The sequence below is a fragment of the Megascapheus bottae genome, chromosome 23 (genome assembly GCF_031878675.1).
Source record: "Megascapheus bottae isolate mThoBot1 chromosome 23, mThoBot2.hap1, whole genome shotgun sequence".
NCBI lineage: Eukaryota > Metazoa > Chordata > Mammalia > Rodentia > Geomyidae > Megascapheus > Megascapheus bottae.
The window spans coordinates 16,757,160-16,777,712 of NC_143531.1; the positions used below are offsets into that span (position 1 = coordinate 16,757,160).

The 20,553-nt window shown below is 36.6% G+C and overlaps 1 protein-coding gene and 1 pseudogene across 2 annotated transcripts in view; one reads left to right on the forward strand and one right to left on the reverse strand.

Annotated features, from left to right (window-relative positions):
* The window catches only part of Unc5c (unc-5 netrin receptor C), a 310,807-nt gene that overhangs the window by 72,814 nt on the left and 217,440 nt on the right, over positions 1 to 20,553 (forward strand). The window lies entirely within an intron of this gene.
* On the reverse strand, positions 3,972 to 4,093 carry LOC150047381 (small nucleolar RNA SNORA40; annotated as a pseudogene).

Consider the following 20,553-nt stretch of genomic DNA (forward strand, 5'->3'; position numbering starts at 1 on the left):
CCAAAATGTCATGAGTATCTATTACCTGTCTGAGAGAGAAAATATATTTTAATAATTAACCTATACTCAAAATTGAATTTTCATCTTGAAGGCCTTAGAAGAGGTCTCAATGAAGGCTTGCTGTTCTGTTAGTTCTAGTATGATGTTTAGATATTTTTGTCATCAAAGAAATAAGGAAGATATTACAATTTTAGAAGTTAAAAAGAAAGACATGAAAAGGACAAACTAAAGCTACAAATCAGTTTTGTGAAAAGAAATATAGTTTTCCAAGGGACAGACAAAAAAAATTGGATTACTTTTATTTTGCAATTTTTGTTTGACAAATATTTCTATCCAACAAAACAATTCTGTCAGTAGAATGATGTGACATATATATATATATATAAACAACATTTTTATGTCAGTCATCTCTATTTTATAATCAAAGAAGTAGAAATTTAATACTAGAATGGAATGATCCCGCTCTTTCCAACACTAGACCTAAACCCCTAAGAAAATTTTGCCCTTCAGTTATTAAATAGCCAGTGTGGGGCCTCATTTTTTGAAGCTGCAATGAAACCTGTAATATAAAACTATAAGCCAGAGAGAAAATAAACTGTATACACAAAGTAGACATGGATTTATGAAAGAAATGAAAATATATAAAGATACCTCTCTTAATATTTCTGGATTGAAGCCTGAATGCTATATCAAACTTCATATGTCATTTACATTTTTCCCTTTTCTTTTCTTTTCTTTTCTTTTTTGTTTGTTTTTGTCAGTTGAAGGGTTTGAACTTAGGCCCTGGGCACTGCTACTGAGATTTTTTTCCCCCTCAGGGCTAGCACTGTGCTACATTGTGCTACAGTCCCACTTCCAATTTTCTGGTGGTTAACTGGATATTTCTCCCAGGGCTGACTTTGAACTTCAATCCTCAAATCTCATCCTTCTGAGAAGCAAGGATTACAGGCATGAGCCACCAGTGGCCCATCATTTACATTTTTATGCATATTCTTATCAAGTAGGCAAACTGATCTTAGATTGGAAATTTTGTACTCATTTCTAAAGATGGATTGATTTTCTTCATTTAGCACTACAAAGAAAAGTGGTCACATTTCCCAGAATTTCTTAGGACAGAGTCCCAGGAATTCCTTATCAAGGCTCTTTGTTAAGCCTCTCTCCTATGTATCAAAGCAAGGTTTTGGCTCTGGCTAACATCTCATTTGAAATTCAGGCCCTTGTCTGAGCTCTCTAGTTGTGTTGTTGAAAGGAAGTTCCTATTACTTGAAAGACATGGGTACTAATTTAAGGGTTGTCTGTCAGCCCTTAAAAAGAGAATCAGCTTCTCTTTACTTCTCTCTCTCACTAATAATCATCTCTACTTCTAGATGAGTATCTTTCTTGTTCTCCATGATTAAGAATTCAGAATTAAAGTAAAAACTTCATTTTCACGCTAGTACTATAGCTGCTGAAATGTAAATGATATTTAATGCAGGCAAAGAATGAAAATAGGGGTGGACTAAACGCCTTAAGCTGTGTCTGCTTAGTTTGTTGATTCCTTGGAAGAGAATCCCTTGCATCTTTCCCAGAATGAAGAGAATGATGGGTCCATTTGGTATTATCACCACAGTACTTGGAAAGCAAAATTAACTGGAGTTAAGATTGTCACAGACTTCCCTGCTGCAGCTGGCTTTGAACTGCAATCCTCAGGTCTCAGCCTTCTCAGTAGCTAAGATTATAGATGTGAGCTATGGTGCATATTTGTTGTTGTTGTTTTAAAGAAATACGTCTTACCTATTCTTGGACAAATATTTTCTCTATAAGAAACATGATTCCTTTATCTACTTTTTAAAAATATTAATTTTCAGTGAATATATATATACATATAATGAGTCAGTCACACAAAAGAGAAAAAAAATTAGTAAAATCAGGGAGTTTCTGTTATCTGAAAATGACATTTTGTAATAGCTGTTTTGTTTCTTTTCATGATTCTTATATGGAACAGTATTATCTCTAGATATGACAAGTTGAAGTGACATCACTGAAAATGTATGGACCCTATGTTACATTTGTCAAAGGAAGTTACCCTGTTTTCTCACTGCTGTGATTCAGTTCCTTCTATTCAACAGGCTATCCCTTCTTATGATGAACCCTCCAATAATCATGTCGTTCAATTTGTATACCCTCCTTATATTTAGTAGATTGACATGGGTAATGAACTTATCCCCATACTTTGTAATATGTAAGTGTATTTTCTCTCATTTAAAAAAATTGTATATCATCTTTAGGTAGTTGATCTTTGAAAGTTCTTCAGGCCTGATTGTAATCATTAGCATTATAGACACCACAGTTAGGACGTAAGGGATGGGCATACTTCTACCTGCAGCCATTCAGTCACATGGAGGGCTGCATTCTCCTCCTGGATCAAGTACTCCTCTGCCTCACTAGATAAAAATCATTTCTTTAGCTAATTAGTGCCCGTCAGACTGGCTTTCATATTTCTGGTTCCAGACATTGGTGGATTTCATCCTATCTTGTATGTATACTGAAATTACAATTTAAAATAAAACCTATCAGGGGCACGTGGAGTATAATTATCTAATGGATACAGGAGGTAATTTTGTTCTAAAGATAAAAGCATACAGTATGACAAGTTACTCACTTGCAGTAAGGATTGGTATCATTGAAACAAGAGCATTAAAGTCAGTATGAGCAAAATAATTTCTCTCTGTAGGCAGATGTACCTGGATATGTAAGTAATAAAGGTTACTTGGAAACAAGACTAAGGATAATTAGATAAGTAAGGTGCTTTATACCATTATAGAAGAACACTAAATGCAGTAGAAAAGGTTTTGCTTATTGAATGTGAACAGAATAAATTCTTGTATCTCTGTCTGGCATAGGCATACTTAGCCAACGGGAAAGAATGCTTGAGCTTTATAGCCCAAAGTCGACTCTCTCTTGAACAATATTTCAAAGATACTTTGACTTCTGTAGTTCTGAATAATACTATAAATAAGCAGTAATTTCCTTTCTTCAGGAACAAAGATGCTCCTTTCATATATATATACCTATTCCACAACCTTTTCTTGCTTTTCTGTTGTGTGTTTATAGCTGACTATCAAAATAACATCATAATTTCTTTTGTTTTCAAGTTCAAAGGGGCATTTGATTCTAGGATGCAAGTAGTAATATGTATATGTTGTTTATTTTTTACTTCAAGTCAGCAAGTTTTCATTGAAGGAGTTTTAGTTATGGTCCCTCCAGCCACCAGGGTCACTCGTACTGTCTTAAAACTTGAGACCTCATTCAACTTCCACAGAGATTTGTCACTGTCCTTTCATTTCTATATTCTGGGCTTCAGATATAGTCATGTTGAGGACAATTTCAACATTCACCATTAAAGATCTTTGGGATCTCGCTGATCTTGTCAACAAGTTTACTTCAGGGTCATTATTACAGTACATGCATTTTTCCTGGTTCTCTACTTTAGGCATTCTCTCTAAGAAGCTCAAACATTTTGTTTTTAAAATATTCTCAAGATGAAAGGATTTAAAGAAACACAACGTAAGAGGTCATCTTGAGGAATCATACCAACATGAAAATTGTAATTTAAAAAATCCATGTAGCAGCCAGGTGCAGGAGGGTACTGCCTGTCATTCTAGCAACCTCAGGAGGCTAAGATCTGAGGATCACCATTCAAAGCCAGCCTGGGCAGAAAAGTCAGTGAGACTCTTCTCTCTAACAATCACAAAACCGGAAGTATTGCTGTGGTTCAAATAGTAGAGTGCTAGCCTTGAGCTGAAGAGGTCAGGGGCAGCATCCAGGCCCAGAGTTCAAGCCCCATGACCCAACAAAAAAATTTAAAAATGTAAAAAAAAAATGAATCACCGTTTCAAAAGTTCCTGCCTTTTAATGAACACATCCCAATCCTTGAACCACTTCTTATGGGTATTAATATCCTTAACATATTCAACTGTCTTAGTTATCATTACTTTCCTTCTTACATGTACCAAAACTCAGGCAGAACCATGGATTCTGGGTAGCAAAGAGAATTTTCTTTTAGCAACTGATAAGTCTTTGTCCACAAGTTAAATGAAAACCCACAAGTGCTACAAGTGAATATTTCTTAATTTTCCTTCTCATATATTTAACTATAAAATTAGAAATATTTGCATCCTAATTGCTAGTTGTATATGTGTAGACCATTTAAAACTACATATATATGCTATATATTATTATATACATATATATATATATACATTAAACAGGTGGTAAAGGGATAATCCTTAATTCTAACACCTCATTCTATTCTGAACATCTTCTGAAGACTTCCCAGAGCCTGGCAGGTTGAGGAGTGAATCAAGTCTACCTGCAGCTAATTATATAGTATGCCTAATTCTCCTCTTCTTCAGTGTATCAGTTCCCCTCCTCCACAAATCCCACTTGCTTGTTTTCCTGACAGGCTGCCAAGAAACTGTGAAAAAATTTAATGTCTGAATAACTGATTGCTCGCTCAATGACCTTGAAAAATTACTTGCATCATTAAAAATTCATAGAAAATCAAGTTTTATGAGAATACTACACTACCCTGTCATATAGAACCTCAGTTATGGTTCTTAAGCCCTATCTTATGCATTTTAGAAAGTAGCTCAATGGCATGGATCTTGCTCTGTTGTTATCTAATTGGATCAAAAATTTCTCTTGATTTTTATTTTCAAGTAGAATCAGACAGATTTCTACATATTCAGAGTGAGGAAGATAAATGAAGACATGAAACTAACTGATTCTTTAAACGTATTTGATACTTCAGGGTGGTTTTTCAAATTGCTATAAACCATCAAAATATTTTAGTTCCTTTTGGTTATTATTAGTAAGAAGTTTATATAACACATAATTATCCATTTGACCTTTGTTTTATTGATATTTAGTGCATTAACCATGGGTGGGCAAACACCATATCCTCCTAGATCAAAAATTTTTTTTCTTTATCCAGAAATACCCTTTACCTTTTAAGCAAACTCTCTATTTTTCTCTCCTCCAGTCTTCATTTTTCAAATGAATTTTACTATTCTATATTTCAGTATAAACCTGGCAGTTCATTCTGCTTATAAATGTGTATAAATTTGAAATTCTGTTTATGCATTTTACTTGGGGGAGAGAAATGCAGAGGAAAACCATGTGTGAGATGCTAAAAGTGAGTCCTAGCTACCACAGCAGGAGAGTTAAGTGTTACCAGAAGCAGCCCCAGGCTACCCTTCCTGGAGCAAGTCTCCACTTGACTGCAATGTTTTACTTCCTCAGTGGTCCACTTCACACTGGTAATCACTGGTGGACACTGTTTCCCTTTGGCTAGAGTGGTTGGTGGAGTGCCGTTATGTTTGAGTGCTCAGTGAAGGGAATGTAAAGAAGAAAGGCTTGGAAGAGCTCTTGGATGGTATTTGATCTTAAAGTCATGAATTGCGAAATGATGCCGCCAATGTTTTTTCCTTTCTTTTCCTCTCGCATTACTCCAGTTCTTTATCTTGCTTTATGTGGCCTTTCTGAAGTTTGTTGGAAACATTCCAAGGTGATTTCAAAGTGTGTGTAGGAAATTGAAACAGGACTTAGCTCAGTCAACATTGAGCTCCATGAGCTTGTCAGGTAGGGGTTGGTATCAAGTTCTTCATGTTCTTCAGTGATCACAGTGAGAGGGTCTTATTTTGTTTTGCCTATTTTTTTACCTTTCTAGAACTTTTCTTTCCTGTGACTCAGCCTTTGTTTTCTGACCCAGCCCTGCCCTTTGCCAAACAGCAGTATCTGCTCGGTGTGAGGATGAACATCTCAACCAGTGGTAGACTGGGACCATTTATGGAAGACTACTTTATGGAAAGACATAGATTCTAGCTTCATGTGTCATCATTTGTCTTCTATATTTTTCCTAAAATGTGAGTATGTCACATAAGATAAAGAGAAACATAATAATTCGGAAACCCAGTGTTAGTCTTAATCCATTTCTTACAACTTGTTTCAAGAAGACAGAATATCTATCACCACGTATAAGAACCATCATTTCTGCCAAGGATTTTTGAAAAATCCCTTTCACCTTTTCCTTCTTTTCTTTTCCTTTTGATCTAATATTTTTTGAAGATAATAATTGCAGATCTAACATACGCTAGCAGATCTGTGAGGTGTGTCTGATAAAAGCTGATGGGAAATAGCAGCCTGTCCATAATCCCTTCGACTCCCGCCTCCACCAGGCTTCGTTCTGTGCTGGCTTAGAGAAATGATTCTTTCTCTAGGATGGGGCATTATGAGTGGATTTTAATCTTCTCTTTTCAAAGTTCTGGGAAGATAATGTATCCATGTGATTTGGGGGAATGAATAGGTTGTTTATTTTGCCAGATTCCCAGGAAAACTGTTCTCTGCACATTTTGCCTATCCCTTGAGCATCACATCACATTATCTTGTGTGGTCGTGTCTGCTGCTTGCTGTGCAGTACCATTAGCATACATCTGGGCCACCCTTTGTGTGGAACTGTCCCCCAGTGAAACCCTCAGTGGTCTGGGATGGAGAAAGAACCGCAATTTGCAGAGTGCATTATCACCTCTAGACGTGTAGAATGATAATGGAAATGACAGAGGTGCAGCTGAAAATTGGCTCTTAATATTTTATGTGTTCAAGCAAAGGATTGGTAATCTCATGCTGTTCTTTAGGGAAAGTGAAGTATGTGGGATTTTTTTTCTATTGGAAAGTTAGATGCAGTGGGTTCACTGCTGGGTTTAAAAGAAAGCATTATAGCATATTCATTTTGTGTGTTAACCAGTTCTTCTCAGTAGAGATAGAGAGAAAAAAGTCCTGTGTGAAAATTTCATACTTTTGGAAATGAGGGATAGCTAGCATCAAAGCAAAGCTTTAGAATGCACCGTTTCAAAATAATGTATTATGCACTTTGTTACTTTGTTTTAACCAATGGGAGACATGTACAGAACAATAAGTATTTGCTTGAAAGATTATCTTCCATAAGAAAAATTCTTCCTCAACCTATTTTTTTCTACTTTTCATCTTAGAAAAATGTCTCATAATGATGACTGTCTCTGAGGCTTTTGAAAACAAATTCTCTCTGAGGCTTTTTTGAAAGGAAATTTATATATATATATATGTTAAGATAGAAAACAAATGTAGCTTCTAAGCTGTTATATTAATAATTGAACATTAATCTCACTATATTGCAATGCCTATAATTGTACTAAGTCTATCCTTGCTAAAGAATTCTCAGTTGAAAAATGTATTTGCTTTCTGGGTTGTCTTAGATATGAAGTAATATAGTGCCTTTTTTCTATATATTTTATTACTTTTCATCAATCTTATCAGTCTCAGACAAAACAAAAGTAGTAGGGTAATATTCTTTCTGGCTAATAAAATAATAAATATGATTTGAAGTTAAGCACATATTCAGATTTTTCTGTATTCCCATTACACCTGTTTATGCTAGGACTTGCTCTACTTTATCAAAGGATAAACATTTGTGACAATGTTCTATCATGACAAGCTGATGGTTCACTGGTTTCAGCTTTAATTCTGGCTATATTGGGCATTAAATGATTATACCACGTAGCACATTTTTTTTCAAGAATAAGAAGTGATGCTACTCTAGTGAGTATCTCTTTTCTGGAAATGGACATTACTAAGTTGAAAAGAAGACTTGCAAGCTGCTGGGGTAGACTTCACATTTCACTGAAATCAGTAACGCCTGGCATTTTTAATATGGCTTCTACAGAGCTGTTTATTTCAATGTGTCATTGGGTTCAGTTGCCAAAAATATTTCCAGAGTGATGTTTAAGAGAATTCTAAATGCCACACATATGCTGTTAGGGATGTTCAACTAATTTCTGCTTAAATTATAAATCTGTTATATTTTATGAAACTAGTATAGGATTTATATCTTATGGAATCAATATAGACCAATACCACTAAATTCTGTCATTGGCATTTGTTGAATACTGTGTGTCAAACAAAACTCTAGGCCTATTTACCTTAATTTATATATTACATTAATTTTGCAAGGCTTCCAAGCTTGTATAAGAGGAAAGATAGCTCCGTCCTCTTTGCCCCAGTACTACCACTGTCCCTAGAAACTGATAGGAACTCAAGACATATTTATTCAACTGGTAAAAAGCATCACATTATTTCAGTCCAGATATGATAACTGATGATTGTATATATTTTCCTTCTTGCAAATGGCAACTTAGAAAATACGTACTACACAGTTGACTGGTTCAGTTTATCCTAAGTCACACACCATGTTTAAAAGAGCACTTGACAGATTAGACATTTAAGTAGCACTATAGACAATTAAAAACAAATTGTATTGAAGAAAAGAAGCTTGAGGACAAAACTAAAGGAATGTTACCATTACATCCCTTTCTTTTTTTCAGTGGGATATAGCAATATCAGAATTTTGATATAAGAACTACTGCCGCACAGCTTAACTAGTGCCAAATTACCCATAATGATTAGAGGTAATTATGACTTAGTGGACAGGGCAGAGTTGTTATCTAGTCTCTTTAAGTGACAGCTGTAGACTGAAACAGAAAGACTCTTATACAATCAAACTCTTCCTACTCCTGAGGACAAAACTAAATCAAGAGAAGTAAATGTGCGTTGAAGTACTAAGGGTTGTTTGTCTTAGATGAAGAGGGCATGAGGTTTAGTTTTGGGCTAAGTTCTTCATTGCAATTGAACTCCTTTGATTTAAGTAGGGGAGCCGGAGCGGCCGCCACTTCCTACTAAAATCTTTAAAGATCCTTGATACCTAGGATTTTTCTTGATCAAAGAATAATAAAATATAGCTGTGAAATTCAAATGATTTTTACTGTTTCAGTGACCATAGGTTAAAGTTATGAGCAAAGTCAGTACTATATGTGAGCTATCTGTATAGAATGGACCAGTTATAGACTTCAAATATTACAAAGTCTTGTATTTAATTCTTGGTTCTTTTTTTTTAAATTTGTCAGTTTCAAGGCTTGAACTCAGGGCCTCAGTGCTGTCTCTGAGCTTCTTTGTGCTCAGGGTTAATACTCTATCACTTGAGCATCAGCACCACTTCCAATTTTTGAGTATTAGAGATAGGAGTTTTGCAGAGACTTTACTGCCCAGTCTTTTTTTAAACCACAATCCTCAAATCTCAGCCTCCTGAGTAGCTAGGATCATAGATGTGTGATCTACCAATGCCCAGCTCGATTTAGTTCCTTAAACAACCTTCTATAGTTATATTTATATCTATCACTTTTCATGTTTTCTGTCAATGTAATTACTATGAGAAATATTTGTAAATTATAGGGTAGAAATATTTATATATTTCATGAGTCTGAGAAAACTAGCTCAGATTGCTGATACTACTCCATCAGCACAAACAATATATAATGTGTACATACAATATACAGCATGTAAAGCATCACTGTGACAAATTTAGAAATTTTCTCATGTATGAATCTCATAAAATTAAAATTCTGGTATTCAATTCCTAACTACCAGTCATGATTATTTTTAGATGTCTGGCCTTTTGACATCATGAGGGTCTGCATTTCTGCTGTTAAGGCAATGTTCTTCTCCTTGTTTAGGGGTTCCTTGAACACAAATATGTAGAATGTGAGAGATAAATGTCCTATACTATTGGCTTAGTGTGGTTGCTGCTTAGAGGGGAACCATGACATTGTCATCTTCCATTTGGTAACTGATTCAGACACAGCCAGGGGTTTTGTCACATCTATGATTGTGTCAACGTCAAAAGGCTGTTCAATTTTATGCACTTTCACTTTTCAGTAGGAGTAAGCCTGCCTACATACAATGTGAGGACTGGAAAACAGAGCAAGGGTTATTGGTTTGACCTGGCCAACCCATGTATCAAATGGCATCACAACATTTGATGAATCAACATCCATAGAGGCCCAAAGAAAATAGGAATCTAGAAGAGATAGGAAATCAGAGCAGTTTCCAAGTTCGAATAGCCAGAAATTGCATGGGAAACACTGTAGTATCCTGATAGCATGTGTCATAAAATGATGTAAAAAATGGTCATCTCCAAAGAGTGTGCAGGTGTCACTGACAGCTTGCCAGTGTATTACCCTTGTGCTATGGCACTAGCCTTTACTTTCAAAACAGAGCAAGATGATCAAGATAGAATGCTTATCATTATGATTCCATGAATCTGAAATTAGGCAAGCTAAAATTTTAATTTTCAATCTGAAACTTTCACCGGCTGTTTGCCAGTGAACATTTCCTTCACCTCCACATACGTCTTCAGGTGGTGTTCTCTTTTGTTCTTCCCTGACAACAGTCATCGTTTTCTTTACCAATAGTATTTTTTTTCTTCCCCAGTAGTTTTTTGGTTTTATTTTTCCTCAGACTATGAAGAGTATAGCATATAATCATACAATATTCAGTCGGTTCCTGTAGTTTTCTTCACTAAGGATGAATGAAGAAAATGATTTCGAAATATAGACGTGTTTTGGATGTAAAAATAGTCAATTTATTTTCTTCCCTGAGTAGTATTCATTTGCATAGGTATTTTGTGGTTGGTTTACTCACTCACCAGTTGAGGAGCATTTGAGTTTAGACTCCTCAGTGATTGATAATAAAACCAAAATAAGCATTTGTGCACAGACATTTTTGTGAACACGGGTCTTCATTTGCTTTTAGCCGGATGTTTTGTAGGGCCTTTAAAAAACTTTGAGCTACATCTTGGGATGATTTACATTAAGAAAATAAATGAGCATCTTTAATTGTTTTTTAAGCAGAGCTACTTTAGATTTACTTAATAATATTAAATGTAATGTTTTCCTAAACTGTCATCATCATACACACAGCTTTTAGATATTGGGTAATGGATGTATATAAGACTGCATTATTACACAAACGGTTGTTCAAAATGTGCTATTTATATCTATGCTGTTAGATTCCCTTTCCTTCTTTTTGGAGCTTGCTTCCAGTTTGTTCTACTTCATGCTGTATGCTCTTCTTATTTACTGTTTATCTGAAGTACAGTTAATGAAATTAAAAAGTTTGTTGAAGTGTATACAAATGAAGGACAGATTGGTTGTCAACAGTGGTCAATCGAGCTCTTTGTGTACCTTCTTAAAATGCTGTGTATTTGAGGCAGTTGATTACATCTAAGCTTGGTTTGTGCCACATCACAAAGCCATTTATGAATATAATGCATCCTGACCAAAGTCATTCGTTTCAACATTCTCCCTATTCTTCCACCTACCCATTCCTTCATTGTACTTAGTTTTGTGGTATATACAATGGCTTCTTAACTGTCTTTTCCCTCCCATTCATTTTCTTCTCCCCTCATTCCCCTCCCCCACTTCATTTGGGATATACTCATTTCCTAGTGCTGATTTTGATGCAGTCTTTCTACATGATTATACTAGTGAGTTCACCGTAAAGCCTATTACACATCAGATTTCTTTTTCAAATCTTCTTTGCTTTTTAAATTCCTTGTTAACTTCCAGAAAGTTGTTGTCTGCAAATTTGATTCCTGCTGTTCCTGTCTTAGTACTAAAATGAAAGAGTTACTCCTAGGTTCCTTTCTCCTCTATTGAAGGAGTGAATGCTTGTCCTACCTGGATTATTTTAAGATGTAATTTTCCTTTCATTCAGAGGATATCTCAGTGACCCTGATTGATCTGGATTTCCCTAAACCACGTTACTCAGAAAACTTACTTGTTGCTTTTACCTGCATTTCTTCCCCTGGCTAGTCCTGGGGCTTGAATTCAGGGCCTGAGCTCTTTCCTTGGGCTTTCCTCAGGCCCAGAGCTCCCACTTGAGCCACAGCGCCACTTCCAGCTTTGTCTATGTATGTGGGTCGAACCTGGGTCTTCATGTATGCCCGGCCAGCACACTACCACTAGGCCAAACTCCAGGCCCTGTTGCTCCTTTACACAATTACTTTTTCTATGCTGATTTTAGACAGATCTGAACAGCAAGTTTGCTAAGAGCTTGTTCTTTCTTCCCATATCATCCTTCCAATACTAGATAAGTTATTGTTAAACAAATAGGGATCCACAAATCGATTGCCTGGATGGTGGAAAGTAATGTTACTGACCTTTCAGTGCCTGGTGTGGTGATTCTGTAACCAGGTTCTCTGAATCACAGAACAGAAGCCTGTGAAGTGGTGGCAGCAGTCCTCAAGAGATATGGAAGGCCTTAGCTGAAATCCACCTTGAACAGGGCAGAGACAAATTGCATTCATCTACACTCTACCCTCTTCTACATTTCAGTTTTAAACTAAAAGAAATAGAAAGGACTTATTTCTTTAATTAAGGTATGTAAGAAAAGAGAATAGATGAAATTGAGGAGAAAAATCTAAGAATGGAAATGATATACAGTTGCAACAAGGAGATGTACACACACACACACACACACACACACACACACACACACACACACACACCTACCTTGGTATTTTAATTTCCAAGGCAGCCCCAGAAGTTGGAAATATATTTGATACATGAATTGTCTGCATACCATCTCCTTTGCAAAAATGAGGAAAGCAAAATGCAACTAATAATGAAAATAAGTTGGACGAGGTGACAGCTTTGTCATCTTCTTTAATTGGATTCGTTCTCTCCTTCCCTTTCCGAAATGACGCACTCCAGGTTCTGCCTCCACAACTGTCAGTTTAGTTGCCTCTAACATCATTAAAGCTCGCAATGAAGGCTCCATTAGAATAAATCTACCAAGAATAGCTATTTATATGTCTCTCTGTGCATTCCCAAATATAATTGAAAACCATTTTGGTGTAATTCTTCTGTTAATTTTTTTAATGGAAGCAGGGTGTTGATAATTCCTTTTAGACATAGGAATATCTGAATATCATAGCTCTACCAGTAACTTTGATGTCAGGAGTCAGTAGATGGAGAATTATTGATCTACTGCTCCAGTTTTGATGACTCCTATGCTTATACCTATGGTACTTTTATGTCCCCTTGGCTAATCAGACAGGTTCCTAAAGGACTTTAAAAGGCAGTGGATGTGAGCTGGCTATTTGTCAGATGAGCCAGTATCCTCATCGTGAAAATAGGATGCTGTGGCCCAGGGTGAGCTCCCAAGATCCCACAGAGAATAAAGGAAGAGGAGGTTAATGAGAAGCAGCTCTCCATCTGCCATATTCTTTTCAACTGCAGAATCCCATGTTAACAAGGGCAGCCTCAGTTCTGTTCCCTAGCTGTCCATTGGCAGTGCAATACAGGGAGAAAGTTTTATGTTCTTACTGGACACTCAGTAGTTTGTCAATGTATATATATATATGAGTGATGTGAAGAGCCATCTCTGTTGTAGGAGACCAGAGAAATTCATTCAGCCAGTGTTCCTAACACATGAAAGTCTTAATGGGTTCATATGACTATGTCTACAGACTAAGGTATTGATGGTTTGATTAAAATTCATTGTATACATATCTTTAAGGATTTTATCTTTCTTGAAGAATAAAAGCCAGGTTTTCTCATACAAGAAGGGATAAGTAAAATCCTAAAAAATATTTAGACTTAAAATTTCAGCAATTGGGCCGGGAGTTTGGCCTAGTGGTTGAAGTGCTTGCCTAGCATGCACGAAGACCCGGGTTCGATTCCTCGGTACCACATACATAGAAAAAAGCCGGAAGTGGTGCTGAGGCTCAAGTGGTAGAGTTCTAGCCTTGAGAAATTCCAAGGACAGTGCTCAGGCCCTGAGCTCAAGCCCAGGACTGGCAAAAAAAAAAAATCAGCAATTTCCTAGAACTTCAATAAAAAAGTAATAAAAAAAGACAGCAAATATATATACACACACATATATATCTCAAATAAACTTTTCTATCCTCTTATGGTGGGTAAAATTCAATCCAGAAACATCAGTTTTCATGTTCAATCTCTAAAAACAGTGCAAACCGAAAATGAAGAGCAAAAGAGCGCAAGGGAAATATTAAATATAAAACTCAGTCAGATCTGAATAAAGGCATTGCTAATTAAATTTTCAAGGTTCTAGCTATTTCTGATTCCTGATGGGGGAGGAAAAGACTGACACCTTGTTTTGAGTATTTATATAATAACAAGGTATATGGAAAGTAGCAGATATTAAAAGGTCATGTGAAAGAATCTTTGAATATTAACATGTTAAAAATAATATTTCACTGAACATAATAGTCCACACTATGAGCAGTTAAATTTTTTTCTTATTTTCTTCCAGTGGTTTTTAAGTATTGTAATACTTACAAAGACCTATGAATTCCTTCCTGACCTCTCTGCCTGGCTCTCTGCTCTCCAATCTGGTACCTTACCATTCTTTACTGTGTCACAGCAATGTTTTGTCATGCTCTGTCTTGGACTTTTCAGCTTAATTCAATTGCATTAGCAGAACCTCCCTTTAAGTGGTTCTCGTGACACATTTTGTATTTCATCTTTAGTTTTAGATTATCTTTCTCCAATCAAGCTGGCTTAAAGTCTCCACAGCTCTCTCCTCCCTTTTACTCCCTCTATGTATCCTCTCAACTATTGTGGAAATTCTTTGCCATTTAGCTTTTTCTCATCCTTCAAGAAAGACTTTTCTGAATTTCAAGGAAGAATCACGATACAAAGGAAAACTATGCATAGTAAATTTACATGTCAGTGTTTTTTTTTTGGGGGGGGTGAGGGTCATAGGACTTAAACTCTGCCGGGCACTGTTCCTGAGCCCTTCAGCTCACTGCTACTGCCCCAACCCTTGAGCCAAGACCCACTTCCCATTTTCTAGAGGTTAATTGGAGATAAGAGTCTCAGGTCCTTTTGTGCTGGGGCTGGCTTTGAACCTTGATTCTCAGATCCTCAGATCTCAGACTTCTTAGCAGTGGCATGAGCCACTGTGCCCAGCTGTAGGGATGTTTGTATGTGTGAACACACCCCCACCTACACAGGGGACTTCTAAGGGAAACCCGAAGCCACAGTGGCTATAATATTAATTATTTAACCTACTGATGATTATACTATTATGCATTACTCATTGATTTAATGTAAGATGGGTGTTACTTTACCTCAGCCTAATTTTTCCAGTCATGAGTAATAGAAGCAGATTGGATAAGCAGGGGCCTTCAAGACTGTTACTCTGTAACTCAAGCTTTTTTTGTCCACAACAGAAGTTGACAAAGTACATTGGTGACATACGGGGTAAATAGAGCAACATACAAAAATTTTCCACATGAGATTCGGGATGGAATTCAAGAATTATTTACTCTGAGTTTTCATTCTTCTTGTGTCCTGAAGTATCCATAGAGCTTTTTGCCTGACCTCTGTTAGCATTACTAGTTTATTATGCCTGTTATCTTCAGAGAGATGACTGATTCTGAGATACTGCTTTAAAGCCACAGGCTCCAGTAGCGGACTAAATTTGAGTCCTGTCAACACCAGTCACTAAACAGATCCACTTAGGTAAGTTATATTGCTGAATCAGTACATTCATCTCTCAAACACTGAAAGCAATACTTGTCATTTGCTATAAACTTTCCATAATTTTACAACTTAGTTATGTGATATGTAATTATATTTGTGTATACATGAATTGACATATATGCATTGTGTACATATAAAGAAAAGAATTATACCTATTTTTTTACAAATCACTAAAACATTGATTCATAGAGCTCCCTGGGATAACTGGAAATTGATTATTCACTGTGTTAAGTAACTGGTACCTGGTAAAAATATTGATTTTTCAAGAATAATCTGGGCAGATTTCCATCAGTAATCATGGCATTCTTTACTATTCATTAAATGTACAATAATTTCAGTGCTGTGTTTTGAAACACACCATTCAGAAAGTGCAATTTACCATGAGGAGAGCTTTTGACTCATTGAAGGTGCACTGTGAGTGTCTTTTGTATTACATTAAAGGTTATCAGAGCCTGACTCCTTTTCATTCAGCAGGATAATGAGGAGATGGCCAGATTCCACTAGTAAGCAGGAAGTAAATAAAAATAAGATGCAGACTGTAAGTCTGGTAGCTTTTAATTAGTATCAGTGCTGTTACATCAAGTAAGAGTGTGTGTGTGTGTGTGTGTGTGTGTGTGTGTGTGTGTGTGTGTGTGTGTGTGTGTGTCTGCCTGCCTGCCTGCCTGCCTGCAGGTGTGGGTGGGGCTTAAACGCTGGGCTATTACTCTCCCTTAGCTTGATCACTCAAGCTGTTCTAACACTCCATCTCTGGCATTTTTGGTAGTTAATTGGAGATGAATCTCATGTACTTTTTCTGCTGAAGCTGCCTTTGAACTGCACTCCTCAGATCTTTCCCAGCCTCCTGAGTAGATAGGATTACAGGCATGAGCCACTAGCACCCAGCCCTATTGCAACTTTTGAAACTGTTTCTTCAACATTCTTCCATGTAGCAACCTTCACAAATGCTGTCAGGTGGTCAGAACCATATCTAAAATCAGTAATTCTAAATGCTAATGACATAGGGATTCTATTTCCAGCTGCTGGTTAGTTTTCTTTGTGGTTCTCTTCTCCCATATAAAATCAATTGAGAAAGGATAAAAGTTCATCTTTGTGGAAACTTTTTGCATTCTTCAGTGCTTGTCAAAGTGAGAAAGTAAAAGTGTCATTGTCAGTTCTCAAGAGCATTAGAAAAATTACTTAATGTTGAGAAAGTACCTTGTACGTGGAAACGCTGAGGTAAGCACTGTTCTGTTTTGTTTATTAAAGAAGCTCCTGCTGGCACCATGTTTGCTGATAAACACTTTAAAAAAAAATTCATTGCACAGAGACCCTTTCAAAAATTCACTGGGGTGTGGTAAGTAAAGTAAGTAGCCCAAGAATCTTTTCCCCTTGAAGGGGGTTGTTTTCTTTTGTGACAGGTCTGAAGAATTCTAAATCATTATCCTTATTACTATCTGAAAACGCACAATGCTTCAAATGTTATGCATGGAAGATGAGTTATATGTACACTGTTATTTTGTTCACTGTAAAGAAATAACCTCTTTGTTCATTAAAAGTCTTCCAGTGTCTAAAATAATTAGGATGGTTTTGAACTAGAGAGATCAAACAGTTTCTTCATGGTAAATGATATGCTATAATTACTAAATGATTATCTATAAAGATTGTTAACAGGTTGGGAACATAGCCTAGTGGTAGAGTACTCACCTAGCATGCACAAAGCCCTTGGTACCATATACATAGAAAAAGCTGGAAGTGGCTCTATGGCTCAGGTGGTAGAGTACTAGCCTTGAGCAAAAAGTGTCCAAGGATAGTAGTGTCCAGGCCCTGAGTTCAAGCCCCAGGACTGGCAAAAAACATAAACAAAGATTGTAACAAATGGTCTGTTTTGTTGAATGGTTCACATTGAGGGGGAAATTAGTTTTAAACCTAAATTCATGTGGGCTCTCTTATCATTTAATTTCCTCTTTAGTACTAAAATCCTAACAAAATTTCAAGAGAAAAACGGACATTCCAAGATGCATATTGTTGACTGACACTTGTAATCCTGACTACTCTGGAGGCAGGGATCTGAGGGCCAGGGTTTGAAGCCAGTTTGGATAGGAAATTTTGTCAGACTCTTAACTTCAATTAATCAGCAAAAGAGAAACAAACAAAAAGCCCAGAGTAGAGTTGTGCTCAAGTGGCAATACCAACAACCTTGACAGAAAAAGCTAAACAAAGATTGAAAGTGAGTGCACATGCATGCGCACATGCCATTATATTATTTAGGTCTTATATGTCTACTCATTTGCCCACATGCACACATGCACACATACCACTTTGTCATTAGTATCTCCTAAATATCTGACAATATGTTTTTTTCATATATATATATATTTAAAGAATTTTTTAACATTGATTTTTACATCGTATTTCAAATGACGTATTTAACAAACAATTATTCAAGAAGGGAATCTGTGCAATCAGTGGCACTTAGATTTTAGGACATAATTAAAATTAGGCTGAAGGTTTATATGTCATAGACACATTAATCTCAGTAATAAAACATTATGTCTATAGAGTCACAAATTATTAAGTCTATGTAGTTGTGTTTATATTTCCAATACCATGTCAATAGCATTGGGTACACAAATACTGAGTCCTTGCTCTTGTACTGTGTGGATGTAATAGCCACATATTAAGGATACCATGCACCTTTTGTTCCTTTGGTCTTGACTTGTCTCAGTCAACATGAGTTGCTCTAGTTTCATCCACTTCCCTGCGAATGCCATTATTTTATCTTGTCTGTTGGCTATGTAGAATTCCATTGTGTGTATATATATATACCACATTGTTTGTATCCATTCATCTTCAGTAAGGCATCTGGATTGTTTCCATCACCTGGCTATTGTGAATAGTGCAGGGATGAACATAGCTGAGCAGGTGTCCTTATCATATCCTGGGTTATGATGTTCAGGGTAGATGCCCAGGAGTGGTATGGCGGGATCATAGGGAAGGTCTATTTTCAGTTCTTTAAGAAACCTCCACACTGAGTGGCTAAACTAGCTTACAATCCCACCAACACTGCAGTAGGGTTCCTTCTTCTCCACAACCCTGCCAACCTCTGTGATTGTCTGAGTTCAAAATCTTGGCCATTCTTATTGGGGTAAGGTGGTATCATAGCGTTGTTTTTATTTGCATTTCCTTTATGACCATGGATGATGAACATTTTCTCATATGCTTTTCTGCCATTTGAACCTCTTCTTTTGATGTCTCTCTTTAGTTCTCTTGCCCATTTAATGATTGGTTTGTTGGGTTCGGGGGAGATTAGGTTCTTGAGTTCCCTGTAGATACTGGATATTATGCATTCGTCTGATGTATTATTGGTAAATATCTTTTCCCAGTTGGTTGGCTGTCTTTCTACTTTAGTAGCTACGCTTTTATCTGTGCAGAAACTTTTTATTTTTAGGTAGTCCCATTTATTGAGTCTCTCTGCAATCTGTTGTGACCCTGGGATTCTGTTCAGGAAGTTTTTGCCTGTGCCTATGAGTTCCAGTGTCTCTCTAACTCTATCGTGTAGCAGTTGCAAGGTTTCTGGTCTGATATTGAGGTCTTTGATCCATTTTGAGAATATTTTTTTTATCACAAAATACTGTTGACATCTTGTAGGAAGTCATCAAGAGTTTCAATTATGTATTAAACATCGCATGAACAAGGAAATATGGGATACCTTTTGTCGAAGTATGTGCTGTTTTTTGTCACCCTTCCAAAAGAGTACAACTGAAAATTGCTCTGTTGGTGGAACTGTTTCTCTTGTCAATCCAAAGTAATTAGTAGGATCCGAGCTATACTCCACAGTGAAGGGGTTGATTGCGTGTTGTGCTAAGTAAGTTTCTTCTTTGTATATTGTAATTAATAGAGGTTACAATTATATTCACCAGATAATAGGTGCATTACTTCACACACAATGATACCCCTTTTCATGTTTATGTCCCCATTTCCTTCATCCGCACCCCTCCCCTCATCTTGTTTTTCCCCCTTCCCTTTCCTGTTCCAAATAAGCGAATAAACGTATATACAATATACCAGATAACAAGGTAAGCTAAGTGGAACAAAAAGGTATCAATGCAACACTCTTGGGATATTTTATTATTTTTCTGTGCTTTGCTTACTATCTTGGATAAAGAGAACTGCTTATAATAAGCTTCTTTTTACAATGGAGTAGACAAATAAGCAGAGCTTGGTCTGTGAACATGGGTGTGTAACAAGGGTGTGATTTTTCTTGCTACTGTGACAGAGGAAACGGAGAGGGCTCATCACTAACAGAGTTTCAGAGATTTAAAGATTGAAAACAAAGCATCTTTTGTGACATCTTCTCCTGAGCTAGGATTCATTGGGCTTTAAGAATGTCCTAGAGTTCCATGCTGGTGGCTCACTCCTAGAATGCTAGCTACTCAGAAGACTGAGATCTGAAGATAGCGGTTCAAACCCAGCCAGGGCAGAAAAGTCTGTGCAACTCTTATCCCTAGTTAATATCAGAAAACCAGAAGTGGAGCTGTACTTCAAAGTGGTAGAGCACTAGCTTTGAGGGAAAAAAAAAAAACCAAAAAACACTAGAACAGGTCCCAGGCCCTGAGTTCAAGCCCCACAATCTATAAATATAATGATGATGATGATGATGATGATGATGATGATGATGATGATGATGATGATAGAACTGCCCATTATCTATCACTTTATTGCTGAGGATCCTCATATGGATGGCAGGAAAAAGAGAAGCTATTTCATGATCCATGTCTTGAAAATGAAGTATCTCCAGAAATCGACAGCATCATTTGCAAGTTTTACAATACACTAGCCAATGAAAGCAGATGGTTAGGAATCTACAAACGTGGCAACCAGTTTCTGTGGCAGGGCTTAGATAATGTGCATTTAGATTCTTTCCGTTTAAAATGCTAATGGTACTCTTCAGCTTCTCTCCAAAGATGTTTGAGTGGTTACATGTATTATGGCTATCATTTAGCCATTTTTTTTTTCACAAATCAGCTTTGTGCTATCAAGTTATTTTTTGGCTCAGAATAAACCTTGAACCCGTCAAGGCCTGATTATTTAATAGCCTGGTTTTGGTAATAAAATGGAAGAATATGCTTATCATTTTCACTAATACGTATTTTTT